Raw genomic sequence first — 8,378 nt, 5'->3', positions numbered from 1 at the left:
TCAAAGTTCAAAAAGGGACAAAGAGGGCAAAGTGCTCAGGATTTTCTGCATCTTCGGCAAGATAACAAAACGCTACAAGAAAGGGCAGTCCTCCTGGGAAGTAAATCCTATTGCTGGTACCAGCTGAGCAGAGTTATGTTTACTCTTGCCCTCTCCAGTACATCACATTTCTCTTCTCTTTGACAGCAGGGGGAAATTCAGGTTTTACCACTATCAGATCTAGTAAATATGCTGCTTTCCAGACCGGTCATAGTCTTCCCTGCCTGAAGCAGTCTCAATGAGGGTAATTTAAACACAGACAGCAAGAAAATGAAGCGTTGGCAACCACTGGCCCAAACACAACAATACAAACTAAGAAGAAGAGATTCAATGGCTGGTTGTGCAGTCTTTTTCAGAGTTTAACTAACCCACCCCAGCCCACCCCCAGCTCCTAAGCACTAACAGCTGCTGTGGTACATACAGATCCAGCGACTCACAACGGGGTACATGGGGTGGATTGCTCCGCCCAGAGCCAGCCCCGGGGCAGGACAGGATAGCTCTGCACAGGCACAAGCAAAACTCAAGAGGAAAACCCACTGTCCACTTTTAAAATCTATCCCTCCTTTAAATGAAGGGGGGGGGGGGGGGGGGGGAAGTTTAAAAAACCTTTCTCTTCTCCCCCTGCTTTTCTACTACTCTAGGCAGGAAAAAGCATTGCCCCAAATCGGCACAAACATGCACATCTGTATGCCCTGAGCCCCAAGTGCCTGAAGTCAGCATCAAGACATCCCACCAGCGCGGGCTGCCCAGCATTCCAAAGCTCACACAAAGCAACACAGATTTGCCAAGGAGCTGCCCTATCACCTGTAAAAGTTAACTCTTACCTCTGACCATACGGTCAGGGTCCTAAGGAAACTCATGGACAAGTGCAATCAAGACAAGGTTGGGTTGTGACTCAAAACAAGTGTTTATTATGTTTGTCACAAGCCTTGAAAGAAGGTTATAAACTATGGATTGTAAAAAGTACAGCACGCAATATTCAAGTGACTCAAAAAATGTATTGTTCCTTCAGTAGCTGAGCTAAGAATAGGTATTTGATGCTGACAGATTTAATCTTTCCTCTTCCTAACAGCAGTGCCCAGCAGCAAGCTCAGCCTGTGCAGCGTCAGGCAGCTGTGGGAGCATCCGAGATAACAGCTGTGGTGTCAGTGCCTGTAATTGAGTATTGCCAGGAAATCCAGAAGTGGGAAAGCATTTGACACAGTTTCACTCCCATTTAATATCTCTACAGTCTTAACATCATCATACCAGTAAGCTGTAAAAGTTTCCAAACAGGCCACGAGCTCTTGGTCGTTCACTTGTAAGCAGCACGATGCCAGTGACTCCTCACTCCATTTCAACTATTGCCTTTCAAAGACTTAACTTGCAATTAGAGAATGTGTAAATATGGTTTTTTGTGGTTTGTTTTTTTTTTTTTTTAAGACTGCATCAAATACACAAGACCTGGTACTCCCCAGCTTCCTTTTTTTCCCCAAAAACACAGAGGGTTAAAAGTGCAGGTATCCTCCTGCATACACAAAAGCTCCCTCAGTCACCCAAGCACAGCAAAGCGAGTCAGAGGCAAGAGCAAGTGACGGCCAAAACACAGCTATCTGCCACAGATGCATGGGTCACATAAGCCAAGGAGACTCGGGACACTCAGGTGCAGAGTATTACACCCACCAATACTGCTGGAATCGAAGAGGGGAAACTAGTTCCAAGTGAGTACTTCAGCTCCCTCCCATCTCTTTTCCTTAAGCCAGTAACCTTTCTGATGATTATTGCCTGCATGGACAGGTTTACTTGCTCTAAGAACACAGGCAGCTTAGCCTTGGCACACTTTTACAGCTGATAAAGGCAAATTCAGTACCTCTCTAGTCAGAAGCTGCCACCGCTCTCTGTAGGCTTGGTTGGGAAACCATTCCTTTCCCCTTGTTTGAGCATCTTGCGGGAGCAGCCTGCTCTGTGAATCCCGCTGTGCAAAAGCCGTGCCTTCAAAAGTGCCTTCAAAAGAGCCCCTCGTGTCCTAATGTAATCCCCAAGAAACATTAAAGGCTTATTTATACCTTAAGTAGGGCAGATCAGATCGTGTCTTAATTGCCAAGCGCCTGGCTGAAAAGGGGAGGATTTCAGCGGTGGGGTAGATAAACGCAGCACGCGGGAGGGGAGGCCATGGATAGATGAACCCACGTGCACCATCGCCGCTGGCTGCAGGGCGCACAAAGATCCAGCGACACAATCACTGCGAGGCTGAAAGAGAACGTAAGGCACGCTGGGAATGACCAAGTGGCAGTGCTGGTGAACACACAGTCCCTGAGTGGGACTGAGCGGGCTCACGGCCGCGCCGCAGTCACAGCTCGCGCCAGCTCCGCGCTGCTTCGCGAGAGGAGCCGAAGCACAAGCAGGTACCGTCGGAACACGGGGACACTTAGGGTAGACACCTGGGCCTTAAATCATAAAAATGCCTCTAGGAAGCTTGGAGAAAATATACAGCCAAGGAGCTTAAAATAGGTCTGGATGATCAACTACTACAGACCCAGGAGAACACACCCAAGAATCTGGTATCGCCTGCTGTATGATTTTCCTTACAGACTAAAAATAAAAACACACGGGTTATTTTGTTGTTATTGCAGACCTATTTTTTTTTCCCTCTCCTCATCCTGAGAAGTTGCTTGCCTTAAAATTATTTGATAAAGGAATAACGTAAACTTTATCTTAGAAAGGCAGATCACCAACAATTCCCACTGAGCTTTAACTTTTTCCTTTTAAAATATATTTTATGTATGCAGGCATTATGCATCTGGCTTGCTCTCAAGCGATTCTGAAATAGTTCCCTCCTGAGCTATTTTACAGTTTAGCAGGAGTAACTAGCCAGTGCAGCTGTGTTAGCAGAATCCACTGAAAGGCATTAAGTAGTAAAGAAAACACTTCATATTCTGTGCCAGTTACTCTGTTTACCTCAGGGTTAGGTAGGGAAACAAAACCAATCTGTATGTGGGCAGTAATAGCTGCTATCTCCACACAGATTGCCATGGTTATTTCTATAAGATGGAGGGGTTAATTTTCACAAGTATTTCTTATATATAATTATTTAGATGCACTGACTGACTCAGTCATCTACTGTTTGATGCTCTACAAATGCCAAGTAGCTTGCCAGTTCCTCAATACCACACGTATTACACCGAAAACCATGCAGAGGGGTGATTATGCACCCTAATGTGCTAAGTGTAGGAAGACATTTATTGTTGAAAAGTTCTCTTGCTTTATGCTTTTTCATTAAAAAGGTTTGCTGCCACTGGAACTTGTGTGACATAATGCACTTTACATATAACCTCATTGTTTACAGAATCGGGGCCAGATTTACAGGTGTGTATAAAAGGCAGACACCTCAGCAGCAGCTTTACCTCAGCAGCTCCCACAAGACTGATGGATAGTCTGACCTTTAACCTTTAAAGCTAGCTTTCACTCAGCACTAAGCAGCTACTCCCTTGACCTGGAGGGCAGCTGTCAAGAGAAGGTCTAAGGGAGCAAGTCTGTGACACAGTATCTTTTACCATGAGCATGTCTGAAGGTTCTGCCACCAGCCTGAAGTCCTGGGGGTGGCAAAACGTAATTGCACAGGACACAGTGACAGGGTTTGGTGGGGGTTTTGTTACTTCTTTAATGCTTAGTCCACTAATGGACTATGTGATTAAAGGTTAATGTCATTATAAACGCTGTAATTAGCTACTGCTTGGCTCACGTGACATTTCAGGGGTAGGTTTCAGGGGAAGGGGGAACCTGGCCCCAGCCCCCCACGGCTGATGAGCAAGGCTGGCTTCTCCCACTATTTTTAATGAAAACAATTATCCACTAATTCCTGCAGCTATCATAGCTACAAGAGCATGCAGCGCTAACTCCTTCTGGATGCTTCCCCCCCCCAGAGGGTTAAACACTACACACAATCCACAGAAAAACAAACTCCAGGTTTGTCGTCTCTCCAGGAAGAAGCTCACTCACATTAGCTGTGCTCTTTTCAATTTGCACTCTTCCCTTTATGGCATTCATCTGCCCCATTACTGTCCTAGAGGATGACAACTCCCAAAGGATTTTCTTTTCCAGCCTACTCCCCAAAACCTTTCCCAGCAAGAGACCCAGATCTTGCTCTTCCCTTTGTATGGGAAGGAGGAGAGGTTCACCTTTGTATGAGCTGGAGAGGTTCAGCATGGTATTAAATCATGGCAGACTGTTGAAATTTGGATGGCTGTAACTCAAGAGAGACCCTGTGCTACTGAAACATCCCTGGAGTGGGAGATCTGCCATACAGACAGCACAGCCAGGCAGCCCAACAGGAAGCAAAGGAGAAGCTCAATAAAATAAAATGGAATCACACTACATCACCACCACATCCATCCTTTGGGTTACCACCCTACAAGCTACATCTGCCTTTGCCAGGGCTTATCTCTGAGAACAATTTCCATCCACTGAAGAGGAATCTAAGGAGCAGGGTTTGGTCTGTTGAGCACAAAGCACTTCCTCTTGTGGAAGGATGAAGGATTTATTGGAAGGGGCTGTCAGGCAACAGCTGTCACTACATGAGCACACCTACTGCCATACTATACAGGATGTACAGGTTTTCACAGTACTTCAGCTTCCCCACCTGCAGGAATTACATACACAGTATCACAGATATAGATGGTACTCCAGATAAATTTACTCCTTTTCCCTGTTTCTCTCAATGCATCAAGATAGGCCTTCCTGTAGTTTGCTTTTTCACAAGTATCAAATTAGTGGCAAGTACTCCATGATGAAACCTGTTCAGGTTGTGCTCCTGTGAAATAATTTCCTGCTGGAAGAGCTGAGTTCATATCAAAAATCTCCAGCCTGTACAGAGAGCTTCACTCTGCAGTACTGAATTGCACCCCAAGGCTCTTACAATGGCTGCTTCCAACCAAGAGTTCATGGATTCCACATCAGACTGTTAACAGTCCAGCAGCAATGTGTGCAAAAATCAATGTGAGCACTGGAAGTGAAACCAAAGAACCAAAAGCACACATTCTGTAAAAAACGTCCCCAAACCCACAGAAATCCTTTTCTTCAATTCAGGACCTAGCCTGCTGCACAGCCACGCTGGCACATGCAGGGGTCTATACTCAGGGAAGGGGCCCTCTGACCAGCACATACTAGACCTGTGTATCAAAAAAACATTTCACAACTACAAGCTATACCAGATATATTTCCAAGATATATTTCCAGATATACCATTCAGTGTGGACACAGGTAGCAGAACTGCACCTTAATTTCATATTCCCCTGAATGTACAACAACTGAAACTGAAGACAATCTTTGCTTCCTGTAAGTTAGAAGAACTGCTAAAACTCCAAGTACTACCCTCTTAAACACTGCCTAAAACGAGTTTTGTTTTGGGGTTGTCTGGCATTCACAGATCCAGCCATGTGGGTGAAAGCACTGCTTGGTGCAACGTGAAGAAAGCATCACCTGCAGCAAATATCTGCAGCAAACACCAGCCTTTCCATTTCCAACTTCATGAATCCAGGGAACTGCGTGGGCTCTTCAGTGCCAGATCTCACACTGCATACCTGCACGAAGCAGTTCTGGCACCTCGCTTGTTCATGCTAGCGAACCAGAGAAAAGCAATCCCGCATCCTGCGAGCATTCGCATATCGCATTTAAATGCCCCGCTCCTTTCTCTCCACTCAAATAGAGAAGCGAGTAAGAATCACACACCCCCATCCCCCCTCCCAGGACAATTAAAGCACATTTCTGCTCTTCGTTTCATCCATGTGTGAGGCAGTCTCTCACAGCTCTCATGCTGCTAGCTCTGCTTGGCTCTGGGAGTCTGCTGCACCAAGTACAGGGAAACAGTGCCAACTGGTTCTCTTCTGAGTGGATGCCCCACGTGCATTTCAAAGACAGATTTTTCAAATATCTAAATACTGCAGGCTGAACTGGAAGACATCTGTACATCTTCAAGTCAGTGATAACACAATATCCATTTGGTACTTTTTTTTTTTTTTTTTTAATTTAATGCAGTTCAAAGCATAGGGCCTACTAAGATCATACGAGGTCACATCGGAAAGATGTAACTTTGTTGGTCTTTGTTGGGTTTTGGGGTCTTTTTTTTTTTTTCAGTTCACATAAAACAGCCCTTTAAATATGGTAACAGCATGTAAAGAAGTTGCTGCAATTACTCCCATGCTTGGACCTCTGGGGTTTTTTTAATAAATAGAGTGTGAAGTTAAATGCAATAACTGTAATCTCTGAAGCAGCAGCATGGAACTTCCTACATATTTTTAAGGTAAGGACAAGTAGGAATGAAGACATGAATGTAAAATATATTTCAACATTTTAAAATTTCACAGCCAGCATAACGTAAAAAGTACTAAGAGCAGAGACTGAGAAGTTCTTGTAAAGCACCACACTTCTGAACACCTTGACACTATGTTAGCAGCGTATTTCCAAAAATTATCTTCTTCCAAAGTAAATGCAGATTTATTGCAGCTGGAAAAAGCATTTTGGTTTCATTTCATACATTTTGTGCTCCTGGAGTTGAAATTTTATTATTTAAAACACACTAGGAAAACATACCTGCTTTACATACCCAGGCCAAAATCCGTTGTACCATTAAAATTAGATACATTTATGGAGATGGCCATTGGATAAAGGATTAAAAAAAAAAAAAAAACCCTCACATCATCCAGTTTCCCCTACTAACAATGAATTAAATAATGCAAACTGTTTGAAGACAGGCAGGCATCCACCATTTTGCATCTGAGTAACCTGCCAAACAAAATAAAAACAATATTCACAGAATTCATTTGATGGGAACGGGGTTAAGAGGCTTCCTTATAATGGGAAATATCTCTTCGTTAATGCAATTTAAATATGTATTTTACTTCAGAGTTAAAATGCACTTACTTCAAAATTTCCAACTTCTAAATGTAGGATATTTACTAATCTACATGTTCACCCCCCAAAGAAGTAGCTAAAATACATCAGTATAGAACTGTGCATTTTCACCAGTTTCTCTTTTTGCACATTTTTTAAAAAGATAATTCAGGGGTTTTTTTGAGAAAATATAAGCCTTGCAAAGAATATAACACACACAAATATTTTGGGATTCTCTTTATAAGTCCTGGACGCTAACTTTCAAGAGTGGTGTTTTATCTCACAAGAGAGAATTTTCCTTCTATGAATTTCTGTCCAATTTCTTTCACTTAAGCTTTGCAGCTCTTTCAAAATGATAAAGGCAGAACACATTTGGTCATCTTTGGACAGAACCTTGCACATAAGTTCTCTGAACAATATTTGTTCAAGAATATCCCATATCTACCAAACATATTCCAAAAGCCACTTGAAAAATGCCAAAAACCCCAGTATTCCTATATTTAAAGATCAGACAAACTTCCAATATTACCATGAGGAGTCTCAGAAATTTGATTCCGGCTTTTTAAAGGTCAAGGGCAGGGTCCGTACAACACCTATTGCACCATAGACTCCACTTCCCCATAACTCACCTTAGATTCCAGAAGTCTGACAAAGCAGAAAACCAGGGTCAAAGTTATTTCTGAAGCAGACTTGACACAACAGGAAAAAATATATCCAATGAAACTGTTTGAATTAGTTCCCACAAGTCTTTAGAATGTCCATTCCTACTACAGTGTTTCTCACCGTTTAGTGGGAAGGGTAGCTGCTTTCAGAGAAAAATTACCCAACTCATGGAAAAGGTCCCTATTTTCCTCCCATCAGCCCATCCCCATGACCTGAACCCTTATCAGTCGTTGTTAAGGTTTAAAAGCAGGTGCTGATGCAATCATTAGTTGATGTTAATTCAGCCACTAATCGCAGCAATCACCGATCAGCACAGCAAGGACTTTTTCCCTGAAAATTCCCAGTCAAGCTGCACATAGATAAGTAAGGAAAGTCAAGGGCAGACTCAGACGGAAGATCTCAGTAATCCCAGTCAGTCTCTGAATGCAGACATCACAGCAAAGGAGAACTTTTAAGATTTTGGAAGAAGGAAATGTGAAGTCCTTGGGAGAAAATGGCCTCTCAGATGTACAAAGAGCCAAGCACAGCAGCACTGGTGAAGTGACAGAGCGAATGATGAAAATGAGAGATGAGCACCAACAGTGAGCTGAACACAAACAGGAGGCACAGTCATGCTAAAATACAAAAGTTGCTCATGTTTGGATCAACAGAGAAGCAGCCAGGTATGAACACGAGACAGCACAAAGCAAGCAGAGCTAACACAGGTCAGTACAGCAACAGCACAAACAAACACAGGCAGGACAAGTTCAGATTGGCACACAGAGAAAACAGGTTAAAAAGATATGAGAGGTGGAGCCTGAGCTGCATAA

The sequence above is a fragment of the Hirundo rustica genome, chromosome 3, assembly GCF_015227805.2.
Source record: "Hirundo rustica isolate bHirRus1 chromosome 3, bHirRus1.pri.v3, whole genome shotgun sequence".
Lineage (NCBI taxonomy): Eukaryota > Metazoa > Chordata > Aves > Passeriformes > Hirundinidae > Hirundo > Hirundo rustica.
The sequence above is the reverse complement of the archived record's forward strand: the minus strand, read 5'-3'. Positions refer to the sequence as shown.